Below are 26,380 nucleotides of genomic sequence, written 5' to 3' on the forward strand. Positions count from 1 at the left end.
TCATCTAAATAACAAAGAAAGTAACTCAATTTTTAAATGTTTGTGCCTTAAGATATGAAGTAATTCAACTAACACTTCCTTGGGTCCTTATTGATATGACAGCTAGCGCCTTTTTTACCTTTCTGTTTTCGGCTAGGACAGAGTCAATTTTCACAGGAAGCTGGGAGGGGCTAACCCAAACTAGCCAAATGGGATATTTGACACCATGTAACATCATACTTGGTATTTAAGTGGGGGAACTGACCAGAGGATGGTAATCACTGCTTAGGAGTAAGCTGGATATTGGCGGTGAGCAAAACTGCACTGTGTATTCCTCGCTTCGTATATTCTTTTTATCAGTATTATTGTTGTTATTTTGCTTTTCCTTTGCTGTTCTGTTACGCTGTCTTTATCGCAACACAAGAGGAAGAGAAGTCAGGAGGGAAGTTGAGCCCGGGAAGAGGAAAGGTGTTTCTGAGTTTTTTATTTCTTATTATCCTACTCTGATTTTGACTGGCAATAAATTAAATTAATTTCCCCAAGTCAAGTACGTTTTATCCGTGATGGTAATTGGTAAGTGATCTCCCTGTCCTTATCTCAGCCCACAGGCTTTTGACTGTCTTTTTCTCCCTCTATGTTGCTGATGAAGGGGGAGTGATGGAGTGGCTTGGTGGGCATATGACAACCAGCCAGGGTCAATCCACCACATTCACTCACTGCTTCTCTAATCTATGAATTTGATAATCCTTCCTACCTGGTCCTAATATCTCAGGATAAGGGAATAGTACAGCCTTCTTTTGGTCAGCACAGGCCACTACTTGAGGAAATCTTTGATTCTAGTATAAAACCCAACATATTAAGAAGCAAAAAATTAATAATTGAGTTACTACCACTTTCTGGGTATCAGCAACAACTACCAGGCTACAGAAAAAAAAATACTGAAAACTACATAAAACTGATTTTTTTATTATTATTATTTTTATTTGAATGATGCTGGCAATTCTGCTCAGTGATAAGTGCGGTGCAAGAGGTGGTTTAAAATATATGTTTATCAGATTGAGTCTTGCTGGCACCACAGAGAATTTCTAGGCATGTTAGCATCCTGATGTCAGTGGAGCTGAAGCAGACACTTTGGCACTCTGGGAATTAAACCGCTTTGCTAAAAATTTAATTTCTATATGCAGAGAATTTGCAGTTATCAGGACTGGGTGCTTCAGAAGCATAGCTCTGAATACAGAGTTCCTAAATTGAATAATGTCCTCTTCAGGCATGTAATGTTTCATCTACTTTAGCCCTGAGATGGCCTTTACCGAAAGGAACTTGAAGCTTCATGTGCTCAGAAAGCCCAAGTCCACTTACGCGCACTGACCAGTAGCAACCAGACACACACTGGTGCCACTCAGCTTTGTGTCTGCCATCAAAGTCTTCCTCAGAACAATCAAGATTGTCTCATTGTCCTGATATTGGCATGTATGCAAAACTCTTGTATTATCAGTGTAAGAAAATTTGAACGACTCCTTCATATCACAGAAAAAACATGTATGTTTTGTCTTGGTATGCTTGCTACTTCAGCCTGAACCCAGGTCATGGAAGAACCTTGAGACCAGTGGATTTTGCACAGAGATATTAATTTAAATATAGTTTAGGAATAGCATAAGTTATTCGTTTAACACTCACTATCAGTTTAACTCCAGGATTTGAGTCATAGTCTAGTTTTTCATAGTCTAAAACACAGAAAATCTTAACTAGAGCATAGCTGAGCTTTTCCTCTATGAAAATTCAGTAAAAGACTTTTAGCATTTCAAGGAGACAACCAACATAGGAAGTAAGATTTTTCCATAATAAATCACCCATCTTTTTGCTCTGTTATCTAGTGCTCTGATTCTAAAGTTGTCCCCATGCGTTAGAAGTTTGAGGGGGAAAAAAATAGTCCAAGCCCATTGAGCATGAATGAAAATTACCTATAATTCCTTATCACTGCAGGCAGTTTTCTTAGATCCTAAAACATGAGTACAATTAACTTGTGACTTTTTTTTTTTAAATAATTCTTTTCAGAGATATTCCAAAAGTATTGGAAAACAGGTAGAAAAATACATAAGGCAGACACAAGAACAGAGACAAAGTAATTTTAGTTATATTGAATTTTTATTTTCTTTAGTCTATAATCCCTTTCCTGAGATGAGATGATCCTACTTGGTTAACCATGTCTGAAGTATGTTAGCTGTTTCGCTATACAGAAGCATTATAGCATTAGAATAAGGATTAGCATATAACTGTTCAAAAAGCATGAAATCCTTTCCATAGTCGTAGTTTAGAAAAGCCTTGTATGCCCTGTTCTTGTTTGTGCTCTTTTGTGCATTTCCTAAAGTGGGATTTGGAATTCAAGAAGAAATAATATTAAGAAGCTTGCTTTTTTTTGCAGTTTTTCCTCAATAGAAACACCATTTTGAGCAACAAATAACAAAGCACTTCAGAAAGATGGAATAATTGATCTTCCAGAGAATGAACAAACAATTCAAAGTGAAGAAATGCCTGAGAAGAGAGGAAACAGAATATCTTGGTTCTTTTGACACCTTTGTCATTAGCTACACTCAACGTACTGCATTCCAAAACCAAGGGAATCTATTGCATTCACTAGGTTATCCAAAAGAGTTAAGAAGAAGACTTAAAAAACTGTGATATAACAACTGTAAGTCTGAATTTCTTTATTCTTCATCCTATAGTTCCCAGTCCTAACCTTAACTCAAGAACATAGTGGAATGGTGATGAATTTTCCTCCTATGGGAATAAATTAATGAAGCCTAGGGAGAAAAACTGACATGGGAAGGTGAAGTTGGTTTTGTGAGTTTTAATGCCATAGAAGGATACTGCAATCTGTATTACAGCACTTTAAGTCATTTACTAAACTTATAGAATATTTTTAGGCCATTATCTAAAACCCAGAAAGTAAGCTCTTTAGCAGTTTCATAGTTTGTTGATACTAGAATGGTTAGGAAAGTTAATGCAAGCCCACTGATGCCTAAATCAATATGCATAAGCTAAAATGTGTAATAATCATTGTATTTGTCATCATTCAGGATCAAAGTGATTTTTAGTGCTACAGAGATCATTTCATTTCTGAGTGCAAGTATAAGGTACTTACGTGGATTCACTAAAGTTTTTCTGAATGCCTCCATGTAGACAAACCCACAGCTGCCTTGTGTGCATAGCTACTCTTCCTCTAACTGAGTAGGATTCCAACTCCACTAGCTTTTCAAAATTTAGCCAAATAAAAAATACCATTTATTACTTAAACAAACTGTTTATAAAGTAAAAGACAGGAGACTACTGTTTTTGTTTCTAGTGATTTCTGTACAATAGTTTGTACTCTCATTCTTTGTTTTAGCTTTTAGATTTTGGAGAATTTTCTCCTTTCAACCAAAATAATAATTTCACCAGCATCAGCAAGTCATTAGATATCTGCCAGTACTAAGTGACTGTGCACGTTTCTATACTAGAAAGCAGAAATTTTAATCCAGTTAACAATTAAAGTGTCCTTAACATTTCTTGACTTTCTAACTCTTTATCATCATTCACAACCACACCATCTCTCACGCATTGTTAAACATTTTAAGAGATTATGATGCCCGCTTTACAACATCTCATTCAAGAAGCTGCAGTGGACAGCCACTGCATTCAGCAGAAATCTACTTTTCAAGATATACACATGCCATTTAATCTCCAGTGGAAACATAAAAAGCAATCTTCAGGTCCTGCTTCTGGTTACCAGAAATTTTGCCAATGTTTTAGATATGGTTAACCAGGTTTCTTAACTTGCGTACACTACTCACTTTATATTTTTTGTTCTCACTTTCTCCAGTGTTTTAAGCCTTTTGAGACAGAGAACAATTTTTGCTCAGTAGTGTTAGTACAAATGTCTGCAACCTTGATGTAAGGAGCAGATGGAACATAGTGAAGGTGTCTGCCCTGCAGTTAGCCGTGCAAAGTGACACCCTGAGCCAGCACTAGGTCACACTGGACATGCAGGGCTGGGAACACAGCCCCAAGTGTATTTTGAGGACTAGTGCCTGGCTGTACAGCACCAACATTGTTACATGAGCAGTTTTGTTCTGCCAAAAAAGCCGATGTACCAGACAGGGTTGGTTAGCATGATGATAAGCTGGAACAGCAGCTGAGAAACTGAGAGGAACAGTGATACCCAGCTTAATCCCTCTGAGAAATTTTTACAGTGCCTAGCCTAGTTTGGGTCCAACATAAGAGATCCAAGGAAAAGCAATGGAAGCAAAGAAACATTAAAATACCCAGTAACAGTACCACAAATTGCCTGCAGTATTTTCCACCCTCTCAAAAGCCTACTGTTCTACCTAAAAATATATAGCATAAAAATAACGTGTTAACTTCTCTCTCTTCTCAACAACGTAGTTTGTTGTGTTCAGACAGTTTTGTCTGAAAGTGCTAAATACTCTTCTCAGAGTTCTCCAGATGTCAACTTCGCTCTGTCCGATTCCCTAAAATTTCATTTCTTTCTGTTTCAACTTCAGTTTTCTTCTAGATCAGAATAGAAGTGTCAGTAGCACTGTTGTGGTTTTGCCTCGATTTGCAACAAAAAGCCTCTCTTTCAGCCAGCTCCCCACTTAAATACTGAGCATGATGTCACATGGTATAGAATATCCCATCTGATCGGCTGTTTGGGTCAGCCCAACCAGCTGCTTGTGAAAATTAACTCTATCCCAGCTGAACCCAGGACAAGCATGCAGCCCATAATACAACACGGGTTACAACTTTTGAGAAATCTTCCTGTATTTGAAAATCCAAGAGGAAAATATTTAATCACTGGAGGACGTCTTCTCTTTAGAATTTATGATGCATTTTTCCCTTGCCTGGACCAGAGTGTGATTAAGGTACTTGAGAAGAAATTACAACTTAGAAGCAGATTTAGTTGTGATGACTATACCAGTGCAGTAGACTCCTTTTCCTTCCCTCAGTTTCCCCTCCCACACACAGCCCTTCACTGTAAGCAGTGTTTTGCAAAGACTTTGATGGCAAAGACTGTCTGCTCTGACACAGCTGGTGATGTTGAGAGGAGGATGCTGAGACTTCTTCGTTCTTCTGATAAACTGCTATAGCTAAAAAAAATATTTACAATGTTGTCATCTGCAGCTGACTCCCTGTTCTCCCTCTAAATCCAGTTTTTCTTATTCTTTTGCTGTTCTGTAACCAGCAAAGATTTGAACCATAGAAGTAGGATGCAGCTGGCTCAGGTGTTACCCCTGTGGGCAAAGTACCAGGTGTCTATAAAGTGCTGTGTCCTAGTCTCTGATACATAAGATATTCCAAGGCTTTCATCTGAAATGCGCAATGAGAGCACTTGGACCTTGGATGTTGCTTTGCTGTCTAAATTAATAATGAAGTCCTGGTTTATTATGTGTAGTTTGCTGATTGTCATAGTTCAAGGTCTACCTCTGTATTAGCTTTCAGTATATGAAAAAGGAATCATTGGGTTCACTTAGAAAACAAAACTCAAGTATATTGACTTAACCTTGCACATCCATGATGACAGATGTATGTAAATTAATTTTGTTATTAATTCAAAGAAATACATTCTTAAAGAAAGATCATATTAACACTCAGTAAATTTGTAATTTTATTGAGCTACCTCAAAAGATCAGTGTTTTGATATTCTGCATAATTATGCATACAGAGCTGAACTTATACCCCTGCACACCATTCTAGCCAACAATTTTATTAGTCTTCCAGTTGTGAAATAAGCTAGATCAGTTTAACCATTTAAACCTGACTACAGAACATATGTCACACAAGAAGAAAATGGTATGTGCACTTTCTTTTTCATTAGTTTACAAGGACTGCTTCATGTGTTTAGTGATGCAACTATATTGTAATGTATTTAGTCAATAGTAAAAAATGGATACCATCACAACTATGCAAATCAACATTCTAGGTCAAGTTTTTAGCAGTTTGACAAAAACTAATCCTAGATATCTTCCTTTTCCTCAGTCATTATGATTGACTTTCACTTGAAAATACTTGGATAAGAAGAGTTACTTTCTTCTTTTAACAGAGGGAAAAACCTCTTCATCACATCACTGTGTCTTCCACAGTGTCTACAGAAGCGTAGAACCACTTTTCTTCAGATAGGCTAGAGAAGTCTATTGAGGCACAGCACACTTCACAGAGGTGAAGGATGCAAGCAACACAGCAGATCACTTCCATCCTGTGTGAGTTAACTAATCTATTTCCCTGTATTCCTTTCAAGCATACACACACAGAGAGAATAGCACAGCTATTTAAGTCCCTATTTAAGTATTTAACTATTTAAGACCCTAAACTTTTTGAAGACTTTTAGTGGGGAAAATAAACATTCAAACACTGCTTTCAGTTCGTCCTCACACCTCATTCTCCAGGGTGAACACTGCCATCTCATTTCTCCTTGCTTCTACGCCAGCCACCTCCTTTGCCACTCACAAGATCCAGCTGCTCTGACTGACTCAGTTTTGGACTGGACCTGAACTCTCAAGTCTCCTCTCTGGTCCTTGCTTAGGCAGTGCTTATCTGCTCAATAGTGCCTTACCCAGGCATCCATCTCCCCTTGAGAATCACTGCTATTCTGTGTTTTACAGTGGTAGAATGTCAATCACACCAGGGATGGAACAGCTTCTAGTATGTATGTTCACCCACCCTTGTGTATCAATGTAGATCTTTATGAGTGCCTTTTAATTCTGGAGTTAAATAAGTTGTTTCATGGTATGCAGCTAGTAGGTGGAGGAGCCATAATTAGAAAGTAGGTAACATGATTTCTGACTAACTGTTGCATGTTTTTACCACGCAACCTGGAACTCCTCTTTCCATCAGATAAGATATCTCCTCACGGCTCCAGTACACAAGCTGTGATGTCTCATGTCCCCTAGACAGATGGCAGAGACAACAGCATGTTGTTACTAACCGTAAGTGTGCATAGCATAGAATAAATAGTCTTAAAACTGGGAAAAATAGCCTGACATGTTTTTATTGATCTGAAAAATCCAGAGTACTAATTTTTGGAAAGATTAGTCCTACCTGGGCACTTCCTAAATTTCTAGAGAACATGAATTCCATAACATACAGATCATTCAAGTAACATCAATGCTCCACAATCTGATCTGAAATCCAGATACAAGAGCCTCCCTAGAGACTATTAACAAAATATTTCAATTGAAAGATGAAATAAACAAAAATTGTAGACAAAAAAAAAATTTATCACAAATGTATTTTTTCTTCCTAGGAATTTTGATTTTTTTTTCCCTATAGAGTTTAATGCATCACTATGGTTATACCATCTTACTAAGCTGATGCTCAAATCCACACGCTTATTTAGATCCATAGTACTTCCTCATTTTACTATGATATTGTGGTTAAATCCTTTTATTAAACAGGAGGACTTCCAACAAACATATGAGCACATCTAGTTCGTTATATTCCTGTCCTGGCTTTGGACAGGGTTAATTTTCACCAGAATCCAGAAAGGGGCACAGCCAGGTGGGCTGACCCAACCCCAACCTGGCCAAACAGAGCCGGGTATTCCATACCATGTGCCGTCATGCTGGGTTCCGGTGGGGGGGGGTCGCACGGCGGGAACGCTCTCGCGGCTTGGAAGGGCACAGCAGCAGTGCGGTCCGAGAGAGCGGGTCTGTTCTGAGGGTTTGTTTTGTATATTCCCCTTTTCTGTATCGTTGTTGTTACTGTTCCCTTTGTCTGCTGTTCTGTTAAACTGCCCTTATCCCAACCCACCAGTTTTCTGCCTGTTTATTTCCATTCTCCTCCGCACCCCAGCAGGGGGAGGGGCGGCCATGTGGCGCTTTTGTTGCCGACCGCAGCCAAAACCAGAACATTAATCTGGCACCCAGCGTGGGGCGGGGATAACAGCCAGGCTGAGCAGCGTGTGTTAAAATTTCTTTCTTAGATTTTGTTAAATTTTGTTATAGGCATTTTTCTGTGTTAGTTAAATAGTCGCCGGTAAACATGTTGCTGACTTTGATCAGATGGCTGTGGTTTTTGAATCCTTATTTGCAGTATGTGTTCACTGCTGTGCTGTTAATCATCGATGAGAAAAAGATCAGGATGAGAATTTTGCTGTACTGTATGATATTGACTTATGACATGATAACATCACTGTGCATGAAATTAGGCTTGTATTTGCATGCGGCACTGCAGGCATTTCCATACCTCGGATCCTATGTCTTAGAATTTGTTAATAATCAAACCCAGCCTGTGGGGAAAACCAAAGGGGATACCTTCTCCCACTCTTTCGCCCCCCCTCTCTCCTTCAGGCTGGTCCTAAGGGCTTTTGAGAATTTCGAGTACCCGTGGGATGCTCAGGCCAGCACTCTCCTTTTGTTATGCCTCCTGAATGGATTGCGGGTTTTGTTTAGGGCTAAACAGGTAGTTAAGAACATTGTGAAGAGACCTGCCCCGGGGCTGGATAGCTGTGAGTGGCTGGGTGTGTGGGACAGCATAGGCAGATGTCTAGAGCAGTGGGCACCCCCGATGTGTTTTAAACTCACTCCTGAACAAATACAGAATCCGGACAATCTAGGAAAATATCTGCAAAAAGTGTGCTGTCACCCTGGGAACTCGAGAGAGACACAAATCACCTCAATGTGCTGGGGTCTGGCTCACGCATACCGAGCCCTGTTAAACCTGAATCAGTGCCCTAAAGGGGAAAGGGGGGGGGAATGAAGCGGCAGGCACTGCGACTGGCGCTGCCCCCCCCCCCCAGCCTGCCCTGCAGCTCCCCCAGCCAAGCAGGCAGTCACAGCCACACCCAAACCGGCAGTCACGGCTGCCGCTGAGACCGGCGTTGTCCCGGCTCCCCGGGCGGGCACGGCGGCTGCTGCAGCTCCAGCCACAGGCACAGTGACTGAGCCCAATGACCAACCTGTGCCGGTTGCAGTCACCCCCGTAAAACTAAAGACGCAAAGAGAGCACATCACTCCGGGAGGGATGACGATGAGCCAGGGTCATCGCGGGAGACAGAGACAGAGATCATCACCCGGTCCCTGTCCCTGAGCGAGCTGCGAGACATGCGGAAAGATTTCAGCCGCCACCCTGGCGAGCACAATGTCACCTGGCTGCTGCGGTGCTGGGATAACAGGGCCAGCAGCTTGGAATTAGAGGGCAAGGAAGCCAGGCAGCTGGGATCCCTGGCCAGGGATGGGGGCATTGACAAGGTCTTTGGGAAGAAGGAACAAGTCCTCAGCCTCTGGAGGAAACTTCTCTCAGGCATGAGGGAGAGGTACCCCTTCAGTGAGGATTTTCTATGCTACCCTGGCAAGTGGACCAATATGGAAAGGGGTATTCAGTACTTGAGAGAATTAGCTGTGCGGGAGCTGGTTTAAGATGAACCAGACGATGAGCAGTTACCCACAGACCCAGATGAAGTCCAGTGCACAGCATCTATGTGGAGGAAGTTTGTGCGGAGCGCACCATCCTCATATGCCAACTCACTGGCAGTAGTAGACTGGAAAGTTAAGGAGGCACCAACAGTGGATGAGGTGGCTGTCCGACTCTGGCAATATGAGGAAAGCATCTCTTCCTCCCTTGTCTCAGCTGTGGAGAAACTAGCCTGGGAGGTGCGGCGAATCAAAGAGAGTAGGTCCTCCTCCCCACCTGTACGGGCCAGCGTCTCAGCTATTAGGGGCAAGAGTTTCTCTGCTCAGTACAGGGAATACAGAGGCTATACACCCCAGGGCACCCTGTGGTTTTACCTGCGTGACCACGGAGAGGACATGAGGAAGTGGGATGGAAAACCTACCTCAAGTCTAGAGGCACGAGTGCGTGAGTTGCAAGGTAAAACAATCACAAAAGGGGATTCTGTTAGGAAAAATGCTGGTCCAGTTTCCAGCAGCCAGCTCTCCAGACCAGGTAGACAGTTTGATCTTGATTCCGATCCTCTGGAGGGGACCTCCAAGTCATTCTTACAACAGGCGAGCAGCAAATTCTCTGACCAGGATTAGAGGGGCCCTGCCTCCAGCCAGGTGGAGGAAAGGGACAACCGCGTTTATTGGACGGTGTGGATTCGGTGGCCTGGCACGTCAGATCCACAAGAGTATAAAACTCTAGTGGACACTGGTGCACAGTGTACTTTACTGCCATCAGAGTTCAAAGGGTCAGAGTCCATTTGCATTTCTGCAGTGACAGGGGGGTCCCAAGACCTGAGTGTATTGGAGGGTGAAGTGAGCCTTACTGGGCAGGACTGGCAGAAGCACTCCATTGTAACTGGCCCCGAGGCTCCGTGCATCCTTGGTATAGACTATCTTAGGAGAGGGTATTTCAAGCACCCAAAAGGGTATCGGTGGGCTTTTGGCATAGTTGCTGTGGAGACAGAAGAAATTAAACAGCTGTCCATTTTGCCTGGTCTCTCGGAGGATCCTTCCGTTGTGGGGTTGTTGTGGGGTTGAAGAACAACAGGTGCCAATCGCAACCACAACAGTGCACCGGCGACAATATCGTACCAACCGAGACTCCCTTCTCCCCATTCATCAGCTGATCCGTCAGCTGGAGAGTCAAGGAGTGATCAGCAAAACTCGCTCACACTTTAATAGTCCCATATGGCCAGTGAGAAAATCTACTGGAGAGTGGAGACTGACAATAGACTACCGTGGCCTGAATGAAGTCACACCACCGCTGAGTGCTGCCGTGCCAGACATGCTAGAACTTCAATATCAGCTGGAGTCAAAGGCAGCCAAGTGGTATGCGACAATTGACATCGCTAATGCATTCTTCTCCATCCCTTTGGCAGCAGAGTGCAGGCCACAGTTTGCTTTCACCTGGAGGGGCATCCAGTACACCTGGAATCGACTGCCCCAGGGGTGGAAACACAGTCCCGCCATTTGCCATCGACTAATCCAGACTGCACTGGAAAAGGGTGAAGCTCCAGAACATCTGCAGTACGTCGATGACATCATTATATGGGGCGACACAGCGGAGGAAGTTTTTGAGAAAGGGGAGAAAATAGTTCAGATTCTTCTGAAAGCCAGTTTCACCATTAAGCGAAGTCAAGTCAAGGGACCTGCGCAAGAGATCCAGTTTTGGGGAATAAAATGGCAGGATGGGCGCCGTCAAATCCCAATGGATGTCATCAACAAAATAGCAGCTATGTCTCCATCAACCAGCAAAAAGGAAGCACAGACCTTCTTGGGTGTCGTGCGTTTTTGGAGGATGCACATCCCAAATTACAGCCAGATTGTAATCCCTCTGTACCACGTGACCCGGAAGAAGAATGATTTTGAATGGGGCCCTGAGCAACGAGAGGCATTCGAACAAGTTAAACAGGAGATAGTTCATGCCGTAGCCCTTGGTCCAGTCTGGTCAGGGCAAGATGTTAAAAACGTGCTCTACACCGCAGCCGGGGAGAATGGCCCAACCTGGAGTCTCTGGCAGAAAGCACCAGGGGAGACTCGAGGTCGACCCCTGGGGTTTTGGAGCCGGGGATACAAAGGATCCGAGGCCCTCTATACTCCCACTGAAAAAGAGATTCTGGCAGCATATGAAGGTGTTCGAGCTGCTTCAGAAGTGGTCGGCACTGAAGCACAGCTCCTCCTAGCACCACGATTGCTGGTTCTGGGCTGAATGTTCAAAGAGAGGGTCCCCTCTACGCATCATGCCACCGATGCTACGTGAAGTAAGTGGGTTGTGCTGATCACCCAGCGTGCCCGAATGGGAAACCCCAGTCGCCCAGGAATTCTGGAGGTAATCATGGACTGGCCAGAAGGCAAAGATTTTGGAGCATCGCCAGAGGAGGAGGTGACACGTGCTGAAGAGGTCCCACTGTATAACCAGCTGCCAGAAGATAAGAAACAGTATGCCCTGTTCATAGATGGGTCCTGTCGCGTTGTGGGGAAGCAGTGGAGGTTGTAGGCCGCTGTATGGAGCCCTACACGACAAGTCGCGGAAACTGCCGAGGGAGAAGGTGAGTCCAGCCAGTTTGCAGAGGTGAAAGCCATCCAGCTGGCTTTAGACATTGCCAGTCGAGAGAAGTGGCCAGTGCTCTGTCTTTACACCGACTCCTGGATGGTGGCCAATGCCTTGTGGGGGTGGCTGCAGCAATGGAAGAAGAACAACTGGCAGCGCAGATGCAAACCTATCTGGGCTGCCCCATTGTGGCAAGATATTGCTGCCCGTCTGGAGCAGTTGGTTGTAAAAGTCCGTCACGTGGTCGCCCACGTCTCTAAGAGTTGGGCCACTGAAGAACATCAAAACAACCACCAGGTGGATCAGGCTGCTAAGATTGAAGTGGCTCAGGTGGATCTGGACTGGCAACATAAGGGTGAACTGTTTATAGCTCAGTGGGCCCATGACACCTCGGGCCACCAAGGAAGAGACGCGACATACCGATGGGCTCGTGACCTGGGGGTGGACTTGACCATGGACGCTATTGCACAGGTTATCCATGAATGTGAAACATACACTGCAATCAAGCAAGCCAAGCGGGTAAAGTCTCAGTGGTATGGAGGACAATGGCTAAAATATAAATATGGGGAGGCTTGGCAGATTGACTACATCACACTGCCACAAACCTGCCAAGGCAAGCGCTATGTGCTCACAATGGTGGAGGCCACCACCGGATGGCTGGAAACCTACCCTGTGCCCCATGCCACTGCCCGGAATACCATCCTGGGCCTGGAAAAATAAGTCCTGTGGCGACATGGCACTCCCGAAAGAACTGAGTCGGACAACGGGACTCACTTTCGCAACAGCCTCATAGACACCTGGGCCAAAGAACACGGTATGCATTGGGTGTATCACATCCCCTACCATGCACCAGCCTCTGGAAAGATCTAACGGTACAACGGGCTGCTAAAAAACACTTTGAGGGCAATGGGGGTGGGACTTTCAAAAATTGGGATACTGATTTAGCAAAGGCCACCTGGTTGGTTAACACCAGAGGGTCCACCAACTGGGCTGGTCCTGCCCAGTCAAAACCTCAGCGCCCCGTAGAAGGGGATAAAGTCCCTGTAGTGCACATGCGGAACATGTTAGGGAAGACGGTTTGGGTTAGTCCTGCCTCGGGCAAAGGCAAGCCCGTCCGCAGGATTGCTTGACTCAAGGACCTGGGTATACCTGGTGGGTAATGCGGAGGATGGGGAAGTCTGATGTGTACCTCGTGGGGATTTGATTTTGGGTGAGAATAGTCCATAAATAAATAAATTATATAAAGTTAATTGTTAAATAACCCTGTCACTGTCTGTTATCACTGTTATAATTGTTATGTGTTGTACCAGTAGTATCATAGTAAGAATCATCCAGATTAAAGAAGGATGGACTTTTTGATGAAAAACCTAGCAGAGCACAGCGATGATGGAACTGGACCTGGTTTTCAACAACTGGCACCCAACAACTTCATCGAGATCGACGTCTCCTGCAGACTGTGGGCACGGGCCGCACCAGATACATCAGCCATGAGCTCTGGATGCAGCAAGTGACCGCCCATCACCACACATCACCTCTCCTGCCACGGAAGACCATTACGACAGATGGAGCCTGAAGTCATGGATTAAATGAACTCAACGGACACTTTAGAATGATGATCCGTAGACTAAGGGAATGATATCTGGAGACAGGAGAAGTGGTGGTGATCAACTGAACAACGGGGGACCTGGGCATGACGTAGATGGCATGGAATAAGGGGTGGATAATGTCCTGGGTTCGGCCAGGACAGGGTTAATTTTCACCAGAATCCAGAAAGGGGCACAGCCAGGTGGGCTGACCCAACCCCAACCTGGCCAAACAGAGCCGGGTATTCCATACCATGTGCCGTCATGCTGGGTTCCGGTGGGGGGGGCGGCGCGGCGGGAACGCTCTCGCAGCTCGGGAGGGCACAGTGGCAGTGCGGTCCGAGAGAGCGGTTCTGTTCTGCTGGTTTGCTTTGTATATTCCCCTTTTCTGTATCGTTGTTTTTGCTGTTCCCTTTGTCTGCTGTTCTGTTAAACTGCCCTTCTCCCGACCCACCAGTTTTCTGCCTGTTTCTTTCCATTCTCCTCCGCACCCCGGCGGTGGGAGGGGCGGCCATGTGGCGCTTTTGTTGCCGGCTGCAGCCAAAACCGGAAAATTTCCCAAGTGTCTGGAATCTTAGATTCAGTCTGAGCTGCAGATCTGAAGTTTTAACTGATTTTTAGTATCATGAGGTTAACTGAACACTAGTTCTCTTGTAGAAATTTGGAAGTGTCCAGTAGAACCACTCTTTCTGAAAATTAGTCACTTATTCTTCTGATGTGGCTTTCAGAGATCATTTAGAGCTTCTGCTAAAGCAATTGACTTCTGATACTGACTGTTTCTTATAAATTGTGATAAAAGTAGTCATACCAAATGCAAATATTTGCAACTTTATCAAGGCTTAACATAGTTAGATAGGTTCTGCATAGAACAAGCTGCTTTATTTGTTGAAAGTAATTAGTACTAAGACAACATAATCTGCCTGATGAAGATGTAAGTTATTGATATTGATGAGACCGAGTTTTATGAGAGATATTACAAAATTTAAGTGCGTCACAAAAAAATATGTATTTATTGGTGATGGATATGTAGATATTCTGTTCTAGCCATGATTCTTCATTCCTTCTCTGTCTGCCAAAACTTAACTATGTCTTTCCACCAAATTACTGCCCTTTCTCTTCATGTTGCAGGTTGCAGGGACATATATAAACAAAGCAAGGTACATGAAGAACTCGTAGCAGATTATACAGCAGAATATGCTGGAACTAAAGATGGATATGATCAGCTACCAACATTTTCTAACAGTGCTTGAGTTTGGTGACTTCATCTGGATTGTTTAATGTATACAGAGGACAAGGTGCAGATCATAAATTGACAAGACACAAAGATGACATGCAACTCTGAGACTTTTGGGGAGAAAGAAATTTCTCCCATGATAAAAGGTTTTGTTTGTCCTCTTAGCTTGGCTATTTGTACAGGTTTTTCAAGATATAAATGTTAAATATAAGATTTCTTAAGTGACGAGGTTAATGCTAGCAGAAGTTTTGTTCAAGCAAAGACTGCGAGACTGAACCCTAAATACATAAGAATTATTAAACACAAACCTGGATCTCTCCCAGGAGAGAACTATACTCAGAACAAATAACCTTCTTCCCCAGTTACTTGTAAGAGTTGCAATTCAGATACCAGCTGAGACTGATGTGTCTCATTTAATAAGGTCTATTGAGTATGACTAGATAACAGTGGCAATCTGATACACTTGGGATGTGACCCTGAATTTTGTAATCTGTTAGAACTCTCTCAGAAAGAAGTGATGTCCATCCTGCAGTAGGTCTGAGCACTCTGTTTTTTTAAATTAAATTAGAAAGGAGATCCAAATAAAATATACATGTCACGTTTTACTTTTTCTTATCCTGCTCCTTAAGGTAGTGTTAAAGGTTTGTTAATGTTCAAGAATGAAGTTCTTGTTAAAATAATCTTTTTTACCTTAAGATTGTAGTGTTAAACTGTTTCCTGGAGTGTGTCTTTGAGCACAGGCCCTTTAAAACAAATTGGACACTCTCAGAAAAAGGCACATTTGCATTCCACTTTGCAAGGTTTACTATTATGGTATGATACCATTCTCATGATGAGAGTTGACGGCTAACCCACCAGCAAATGGTTGATTCTTTTTGGCTTTCTTCCTCCATTTTTCACCCGCCCCCCTCTGCTCTTTATAATATATTTAAATAGAGAACAAATCACACATTTTTGACAAGTAGGAACTGGGGTCAGAATCAACCCCCATCTCCTTCCCAGCTTTCATCTGCCTGAAGCAACATGACTTGTTTCATCTCATCCCTAGGAAATAAGCCAAACAGAATATGTCCTTGGTAAGATCTGCCTCTCATCTGAAGAGCCTGTCTTTTCTGAAGGACAGGCTCCTCCTTCCCTTCTCTTTAACTCGAAATTACTTTTTACAAAGTTGTAAAAGAAAATAGAAGAATTGTGAGACTCCACTACTAAACATCAGATTTTTCAGTAAAAGGACATAAAAGTTGGGACTCTTGAGGACTACAAGGTGGGGAAAAAAGGAAACTTTCTTCTGGAACAGGAAGAGGCCATACCTGCATTGCTAATATGCAATGGGTAACTTCATGAGAAGTGTGGCAGTGCTACGATCTGAAGCACACTAAGGCTCAAAGAGGCTGAGTGATTCATAAAACAAAACAACAAGCCCATTTTAGCTTTGCAAGTCAGAGAGTTGTGGGGGGGGTTGTTAGGACTTTTTTATTGCTTTGAAATTGTTTTCTTGCCTTCAAAAAAGTGTAAAAGAAAACAAATAAGTGGCACCTCATGCACACAATTCAGCAGTGTATACACAGCAGTTGCCAGTTACCTATTGTCTATCAGTTACCTATTATTTCAGAAGTGTAGTAAATTCGAGGATGTCCCCACTCTTCCAAGGATCTCAGCAGTGCTCACAGAGAAGCTAAATATTACATAGAAAAATGTGAAATGGACTATTTAAACCTCACTCTATAATAATAGCAGTGTGAAAACTACCTTGTTGCCTCTAGGCAAAAAAGAGTTCTCTAAATGAAGACATGAGCAACATATTCTCGTGACAGCAGGGTAGAGCTTCCTGTCATTCCTGATCATTGTTAGTTGTTTTCAAACTAAGTGTAAATTAGGTCTGAGGATTTTGATTGCTGTAAACATAACCTTACTGTGTGTCCAAAACATTCAGGGAAAAGAAAGATACCTCCCATGTTTGAAATATTCACACTTTTTTTCTGGAGGGACGCTTCTATCATATCTTATGTGCTACTTTTTATGCCAGAGGATAACGAATATGTTTCCAGGAATGTGGGGTTCACAGCAGCCACAAATAGTGACACAGAGAGTTGTCATGTGCAGTGTGACCCTGGAGTTTTAGTCAGGAGGGAAATGGTTGTTGAATTAATGGTCTAAGGTTAGATCCAAATAAGTTTATATACACCCAAATTTGTCAGATGCTTCCAATTTTAGTCATTGGTCTAACAAAAGACATCTTCTGGCAAGGTAGAGTTTCAAGGAAGAAATCATGCTCACCTAACAACATTTTAAATATGCGACAACAGTAGTGACAAACACCTCTTAAACTCTGTTCTATTAAGTATTGTACTAACAAGAATCTTTCGCAGTGAGCATCCACACATACAGGTTGGCTAAGAGATGACACAAGAAAATTGAAATATGACATTCTACACAACTTCTATACACCTGTAGACTATTAGCCTAAAGGTCTTGATCCTGTAAGAAGAAGTATTACAGCTGTTAAGCCTATGTATAAGAATTTCCAGTCTACCCTATTTACCACTTTAAGATCTGGAAAACTAATATTAATGGGTCAAAACTGAGAGGAACAAAGCATGTCAAAGTCACTTCTACTAGAATATACAATAGTTTATGAAGGAAAGTTACCAAATTTCTATCCACTAAGACTTTTAAAAGGAGACTGGAAAAAAAAAAACTTGAAATATTCTGCATATAAAAATCTTATTCTAGCAAGAAGAGGTTTATAGTCTCTTTGATTCAAGTACAATTTGGTGATCAATGAAAAATAAAGTGTTTTGAAGAATACATTTGAGGGGAGGAAAAATCACACCATTCATTAAAATTTGTCATCCTCATTACAGCTCAAATTTGCAAAGACATTCATATTTAGGAAAGCATTTACATTTGTATTTAAACTTAAACATGTGTTGAGACAGAGGAATTATAAACTCTGTGTTTTTGCTTAGTTTCCTGCATTCGGATGTAATTCTAACATATAACTGCACAAAGGCCATAGCGCACTACTTTTCAGAAGTGAGCAAAATTCTGTAACCTCCCATTTAACATAACTAGCACCAAAGGGTAACCAGAGCATCAACACTTGTGGAGTGATGAATCAAATTCATTCCTGTACCAGATGCTCATGGACCCATTAACCATTCACAGTAAAGTATTGAGTGAGAGTCAGGGGATACACTGGTCTTGCGCTGGCACTTTCTACTGCCGTTAGAATTGAAGTCTAGACCTGTTTAGATTGTTTGAGGGGTGTTTGGGCATTTTCAGTAGGCTGTGTGCCTGCCTCAGATAAGTCAGTGTCAGAAGTAACCCAAAAACTGCTGAAAATGAGACCTTCCCATTACTTCTAGAACCATTGATTCAGGTAAATATTATTACCTATGTGTTATCTTTCCTTAAAGTAAATTATTTCAGTTTCCAAGACTTCAATAAACACTGAAGTTTCTAATCGGTATTAAAATACGCACACACATACTGATGACACACATAGCCCCACAGGTGCACAAAACCCAGCTTTGCCTCTGAGATCGTCCAAGCACCGGTTATCAAAGAAATACAGTAACACTCTTGAGAGACCTAGAAAACATAATTTCTTGAACAGTAATAGTAAAAAAAAAAAAAGAAAAATCCCTGTTCGATAACATCTTCACACCCTTCTGCACAGTGCAATATAATTGGCAGTACCTGACTCCACAAAAGCATTGTTTAAAATTATCCTAAATATATAGAACAACTCAAGATGGAATCAAGGAAATAACTGCAGATCTTCCACAGCTGTCAGAAGATGGGAGACAGGTTTACACTATGCATTTATTTTCCATTATTCTTTCAATTTTTTCTATTACAAGCTAAGCTGTCAACATATTTCTTGAGCTTTCTCATTTTCCCAAATGCTTTTTGTTCCTTTTCCACATGTATCTGCTCAAATTCATCAGTCACACTGGGGGTCTGTAATGAACTCTCCCTGAGAAGCAAGGAAGTGACATCATTTTCAAAGAGGGTGCAGGTAAGGGTTGGCTCAACACTAATCTCCACAAGGAAGGAATCAGCACAGAGGAACAGGCTGTCCTGTCAGGGAGAAAGAGGATGAGGGGGCAGAATAGCACTGGAAATGAAGATATTGTCCTCATTCTATTTTGATGCTGCATACAGCAGTCTTACTTTTTGACATTTGTTTGCCCTTTGCAGTTGTGCAGAACCACATTCTGAAGCCCTGTCTAAAAGTAATTTCTGAAGAAAATGTTATCTCCTTATCACTGCTGCAAATGAGGTTTGGAAAACTTATTGCTGGTCTTGACTCGTGTTCAGTATTAATGATTTGGTAAATAGCATGTTCATGAGATTGCAAAGGTACTCTTTCAGCCACACTGAAATAACAAAGAACTAACTTGAATGAAACATACATGGAAACTACTGTAAAGAAAGTAGAAAACATGATTACCTGCAGTCATGTCAAAACCAGATTGAACACCTGTATGATTAATATTCAAGGAAAGAACCAGATTACTTTTCAGAGAACACTGGGCTGAGCCTTCTTTGTGGGCAGAAGATGCATTTAGATGCAATTTAAATGTAAGAGAAAGGTCTTATCTGATTCCTTTAATTTCAGCTTTTTCATGCAAATTCTAAGTGTAAATAAGAACCAGGAACACAATTTCTAAAACATACAGTTCAGATATAATGTGTAAGTAGAAGTGGGTTGTCCTCAGGAGGTCCAGATGTTTGAAGCACACAGATGCCCAAAGCTATCCATTCCCCCACACACACGTGAGCTAATAAAGAAAGTTGAATCCAAAATCCTCTCCTTCAGAACTTCCTCCTCTGTCAAAATCAGAAATGCCGGTCTTGCTCTTGCTTGCTTCTTAAGAAACATGCAGTGTGTACAAACGAAAATACTGCTTTTTAAATAAAAGCAGTACAATTTATTGCAAGACTTATTTTATTGGAATTCTGGAGAAAGGCTTGGCTATAACACTAGTTGGAACTGTTTCGCTTTACTCCAACACCACGACTTTAAGTTTTATAGTAGTGGACAACACTTCAAAAACAAAAAATCCTGTAAAATGAACATATTTTTCTGTTTTTTTCAACATCTAATGAAACTCATATTAGAATTACTTCAGACACCTAATTCTTGCACAATAACACTAACATATAATCAATTATTTTCAGATGCAGCCAAAGAAATGGGGACAGCAGTATAAAAAATTGTTGGTAATATGCTATTATTTATTTATCCATACATAACTCAGTTTCCTTGGACAACATGTTCTTCAACACTTACCAGATAATTTCAAAGCATTAAGGAAATGTTCAGCATTTAAAAGTCAGTTATTGTTCAGTGTTATTTTCTACTTTTAATTCAAGCACAGCATAGTCTTCATTGATGGATCACTAACATTTATAATTGGTCAGTTACCCTTCCTGTGATACATAGTAACTGTCATAGGATGGCAATACTTGGTAATAAAGACCTATCCAAAGTCTTAGGAAAAGACAATCTTAACTAATTACTGCAAGCTTAAGTCAGGCAAATTCCAATTAGAAATAAAGCACACCATTCTTAGAGAGAAAGTGAAAGAGCATTGGAAGAAATTTGATTTGGAGATAAGCAGCTAACAGAAGCAATGTGATTCTTTAGATTCAGACAGACCTGGTTTTGTGTCATCCAGCTTCAAGCATTTTAATAACATGCTCAAATTAAAGAGCCTTCACTGTTCCAGTAACCAGCAGAGAAGAGAAGGCATCTTACAAGGGTGATTCTGGTTCTGAGTGTCTTTCCTGTTGTCACTTATATAAGATACTAAGGTCAGTGCAGGGAAAACAAGTTGAATATAAGTTTTTTATAGGAAGTATCAGACTACACAGTTCAGTTGTCTCAGCTGGTTTTAAGCTTCTCAGTTCTACCTTTTCCATATTACACTGCATGCATCTCATTTCTGCTTTGAAAGAGCTTCATCTAGGGCTGATAGAGCAGTTATAACCTCCATGCCCATTCAGGTCTTAGTTTCTACTGCAGTAATGAGCAGCTATGCCAAATAAGGCCTGCCATGGCAGTTATTTTAAGTGATCCATCCACTAAGCCAAACACAAAATGGCAATTCAGAGACCACAGAAGAGTCATCAGCTAGTGATGACTTGCAACAGTAAAGTTCAATATATACAAATATATATATAAACAAATATATACAAACTGTTGACCTAGAAACGATTGTATAAGCCATTACTAATTTTCTGAGTCACCTAGTCAGCTCTCCATTGAGTCTTAGATAATATCTTGTAGCTGAGCTCAAAACTGCTAACACAAAGTTATAGCAACTTCTCACCTAACAATTACTCATCCCCACTCTGTTGGGTATAAACTTGATACGAAGCATTCCTTGGTAGTTTCTGCCCCCACGCAGCCTACAGAACTTCTGTTCTGAGTGAACACTTAACTTATTGAACATTTCTGTAGCCTTGAGGGAATAAACTTATTCAGATGAGCAGGACAAAAAGGCTTGTGCATGTCCCAGTTCTTACTTGTCATCCATATAAATGATTATGATATGGCTGTAAAACAAACCAACATTTTAGTGTGCTGCTTTTCACAAGTATAAATGACTACACAATGTGAGTGCTGAAAGAGGCCCAGTCAGCACACAGTATAAAATTTTCTGTAAAGAGCAATTTGATATTGATGTACAAAGTTCATATTAGATTTCAGATAAGTGAATTATTTTAAGATATATGAAGCACTTGACTAGTCAATGAGAGGTTATTTGTGAAATCCAAATTTAACCTTTTATTTTGAATAGAGTAGCCATAGAGACCGAAAGAAAAAGGAAAAAATCTGAGCCTTAACTCCCTGTCTACTATGATGATTAGCAAACTGCATGTTTTTCTTTCCCTAACAAAAATTTACCGTTTTTTTCTGTGTAAGACTTTGAACATCATTGACAGATTTTCTGTGCCTTTTTGGCCTTAAGCACATGTTCAGCTGATTGGTTACAAGGATTTCCATTACTGTCTCTGGCTAGGTGCCACTTTCCAGCTTCCTCTTCCACATTCTTGAAGCAGTCAGTCAATTCTCCCTGTTTTTGGGGGGTGAGATCTCATAGTTCAATCACCTTCCATCTGAGCTTCTGGGAACAGAGAGAGCTTCCTTTTACCTGCCAAGATACTGTTGCACCTACACATGCCTATATGTTTTCTTAAACACACTTTGTTATTATGTTCCTTAACTAAAAAGCAACACTATTTTTGGATAGTTTCTTTTAGTTTTGCTACACTATGCAATACGCAGATGCATATATTTAAAATCAGTCCTGTAATAAGTTTTTTTCCTTCATATATTAACAGTGTTTTAAGATTAAATAGGATTTACTGAATTTTGATATTTTCTGCTCTCTTAATGCCCATGTAATAGCAAGCTCACTGTAGCTCCTGTCTCCATCCATGCCAGCGTGAAGGAGTCTGGAACTTCCATTTTTCAATCTTCTGGTTGGATCTTAACAAATCACTAATTTCTGATCTATTCTATCAGCTTTGGTGAAAAGTTCTCCATCAGGAAGGTGAAGAGTAAGAAATAAACCCTCATATTTATTATCCAGACCATCTTTGAGGAGATGAAGTTTCAAGGTCACTGTTTTACCATTCTTGTCAGGTTTTTCTAATAACTTCTTTTGATTTATCTCCAGGCATTCAGTGGTGATATCACACAGATGCCCTGTAGGCTATAGGAAATTATACTGTAATAAAAGTATTTGCTATTCTACACAGACCTGAATCTTGTTATTTCCCATAAAAGATCCTTACATTCTGAAAGCATAGTCTAGTTATTTTGTTCCTATAAGGAGGATCCTACTTTCAGCAACTGTATAACGTTTTTTTGTATCCAGGTCACTAGTAGATCAAGCCTGTGTAACTGTCCTGTTCCCTTTATTATAACTACTGCATTATCTATCTCTACATATCTTTTGTCGTTTTCTTCACCAGCTAGGATTAAAGTTTATTTTCTAGTTCATTGAGTTTGTGTTCTTCTGCTTCATCAACCAAAGTATACTGTGAAGACCAGTCAAATAACTTACAACACAACACTTCAAAATGTACAGTAGATTGAAGGGAACCTCTATAAGCTACATGTAATCTAAAGCCATAAAATGACAAGAGGGGGCTTATAGTTGGGAATGCAAGAAGTGAGAGACAACTACATACTTAATGTATATGTGCATATAAATTAACTTACATGGAGTCTAGTTAAATATATGCTTCAATATATAATGAAGCCTGCATTCTAGATAGATACATTGGTCAGGATGCTGAAGTAGTCTTATGGATGAATTTATAGTGAAGCCATTCACAGGATCATGTGTATGAAAAAGATCACCAGTCATCAGCTCAATTTATGAGAGTTCTCTGCCATATATGCATACGTCTTATGTTTATACTCCAAATATTCAGTAGTAGGTAAATATTTTTGCTAAATAAGGATCAGAATGACACACAGGACTGCATGACTGTGGGAATTGCAGTAAAACTTTTGATTTAAAATTTGATACATTTCAGCACAATAAAATGCAAGATCATGCACTAAGTATTACCTCAGGACTGGATTAAGACTGCCTACACTAAAACTGAAGGTTCTTAGAACTGAAATCGCAGCAGATAAGAACCTGAAGAAAAAATGAGTTAATTAGAGACTGACTGCAAGCCGTGTGTTGATACCTTAAAAGAAGAGAGAATAATTTTACTAGCAAGCAATATTTCTAACAAGGAAACAGAAGGCACTAAGATCTCGTCTCATCTAGAATATCTGGTTATCACCTGTTTTCAGAAAGACGAACTAAGTCTGAGATGATTGAAAGAATGAAAAAATAAAGAAAAATAAAAGAAATTTACTTTCATAATTCACCAAACAAAAGTTTTGAGGAAACTATTTTTGCCATGTATAAGTAGAGCAAACAAATTATAGAGGATTAAGAGTTATTAAAGTAAAAGATCAAGCTGGTAGAGAAATCAGTGGTTTACATACAGAATAAACTTATTATGTGGCTAGAAGACTTCTAATGGTCAAAAAGTCAGCTGCATCCTCTTCTCACTATCCAACTGGTCTTCTACAACAACGTCTCTTTAGCTGAGCAGAAAAAAGTAAATTTAATGTGGAATTTGCCTGGTTTACAAAAAAAATATTAACATACGGATTGTCTACAGAATTATGGGATTGGATTTAATGAGCCAGGAGGTCCCATTCTTCCTCATTTTCCTAAGCTGCAGAATCTACAAAAACCTCACCATCTGTGACTCTCGTCCACTCACTAGGAATGAATTTAATTGAAAGGCAGCAATTAATTTCCTACACAGTAGGCACTTAACCACTACTGCATGATATGACAGCGAGTCATAAAGGACATCATAGACCGAATTTCATGAGGCAATTTGCAAGCAAAGTATCCCATATCCCATTTAGAATCCCATGGGCTATTTCATGGCCCATTATCAGTCTTCGTCCCCATCAGGAACTCTTAAAGCTTCCCAAGAGCTGCACATCATCATGCCAGTGGAGTGACTAGCAACCCTGCATTGTGTTTTTTCTGGTTAAATCACACTTGACTCGTTTTTAAAGTCAGAGATTTAGGTATCTTCAGAATAGTTGTGGGTCAACACTGGTTACATCTGTTGTGATTCCAGTTTTCTAGTATTTGTTGAACTAGTGCTGTTTCACAATTTGAACAGCTATGAGGATTTACTTTTGGTTCCCAGCCTTTTCAATACTTAAATTCAACCAAGTATAAGAATATACTGAGTCTGTGGATGTGACAGTCAAAAAATTTTATGACATCAATTTTATGTCATATTTTGAGAGCCAAGGTCCATTTGATCATTTTGATCTCTCATACACACAACAAAATTAAATGAAGTTCAGAAAAGCCCATCTGGGAAGAAAATTACAGTTATTTCTTTTCCTCCTCAAGAAAAACTCTATTGCTAGCTGTGGAACAGGCCTTTTTTTCCAGAAGTTTGAACAGCTTATAACAATATTGAGTATGCCCACTAAGGTCATAACAAGGCCTAACTCAGATCTCATTTAAAGAGAGTTCAGTAGACTCAACCTTTTCTAGAATCACATACCATTTTATTTTGTTCTTCAATTACCCAATCAGCAAAATGGATTTTAGTCTCATGACTCAAACTTGTAAGATCATACCAATGATTCACTCTTTCTGAATTTTGTAACTGGAGTTTAAATATTGATTTAAAATGAGATTATTCTTGAACTACATATAAAATCCTCTCTTGCTTGTCAGAAACATATTATGTGATACACTTCTATGGAGCTACCCACGCTTTGGAGCCCGTAAATGTCGGAGTCCTTGTGCAACACCTTTCAGATACGTTCTGGGACACACAACCCCTTGTCTGGGCTTTAACATCTCTGTATACAACACATGATCACATAAAAATGGCTGGTAATTTTATAAAAACTAAACAAAATTTATATACTCTAGTGAAGGATATTAATTTTGGAAACATTGTTGTGCTAGAAATCCAAAGCATATTTTTTCATGACAATTCCACCAGGAAATATAATTTTCAGCTAGACTACTTTGGTGTCAAATCTCACAGTATTTGTTCAGAGGAATGCAGGAAAGTCAAATGAGATGCTTAATTTTAACTGAGGTAGGAGCTTCATATGCAAAAAACCCCACCAACTTCTTGAATTGCTTCACATTATATTTTTAAGTATCATCATGGTATTATAAACTCTTCAACTTTGACACTTCAGTAAAAAGAACATACTTATTTTGAAAATTCTCTGCAAGACATAGTTTGCCTCTAAATCCTGCTGTGCAGGGGAGTTGATTGCACTAATGAAAATAGGCAGTGGAATAATAGTCTAGCATTATGATTACTACACGTAGGACTTTGTGACTAAGCTACACCTACTGGTTAGTCAGTCTGTTTCTTTTAATGTCTTTGAAGGAAAGAGACAGACACCTGAATCTTCAACACTTTTGCAAGCCTCCCAAAATACTTTTAGCTCCAGGGAAATTTCTGTAATACAGTTTGTGCTTTCCAGTTGCTTAATAGTAATGAGCGGATGTGTGTCCCCCCCTCCAATTTCTCCCTTATGTCAAAAAAAGACTAGTGGAAAAAAAAAAACTAAGGAAAATGAGTGACAACTTCAATTCAGAGTACTTGATTGGGATTGGAAACAAACGCAAAATGTCTGTTTAGAGAAATAAAGCCTGAGAAATTATGATAATCTTTTTCACCTATTAAAGAGATCTTTAAGAAATACAGAAACAGCTCATCAAGTGGAAAACTATCAGACAAGAACATGTTACTTTTTTGCACGATTGCTAATTTGGGAGCCAGGTAAGACTTACTAAGCAGTATTTATGTTACACAAACTTTCACAAGCACAGTCGAAATCTGGATCCCAATCCACTCAAACACTGGATGCGACTGAATTCCTCATGGCGTGATTCTTCTGCTTTCCACTTGGCTGTGTAGACAAGTAAAGGATGTGGACAAATTTCTCGAATCATCATAAAGCCACAGGAAGATGATGTAATGAAATTCTAGAAAATATGAGTAGAGGAGCGGCATGTAAGAT

At 40.6% G+C, this 26,380-nt stretch overlaps 1 long non-coding RNA gene across 1 annotated transcript; it reads left to right on the forward strand.

Moving 5' to 3' along the window:
• Positions 1-237: 237 nt before the first annotated feature.
• On the forward strand, positions 238-22,786 carry LOC142362081 (uncharacterized). The gene is made up of 3 exons (XR_012764635.1): positions 238-288; positions 2,402-2,668; positions 14,658-22,786. It is a non-coding gene; the product is annotated as an uncharacterized LOC142362081 (long non-coding RNA).
• The last annotated feature ends 3,594 nt before the right edge of the window (positions 22,787-26,380 follow it).

This window comes from Opisthocomus hoazin, chromosome 7 (genome assembly GCF_030867145.1).
Source record: "Opisthocomus hoazin isolate bOpiHoa1 chromosome 7, bOpiHoa1.hap1, whole genome shotgun sequence".
Classification (NCBI taxonomy): Eukaryota; Metazoa; Chordata; class Aves; order Opisthocomiformes; family Opisthocomidae; genus Opisthocomus; species Opisthocomus hoazin.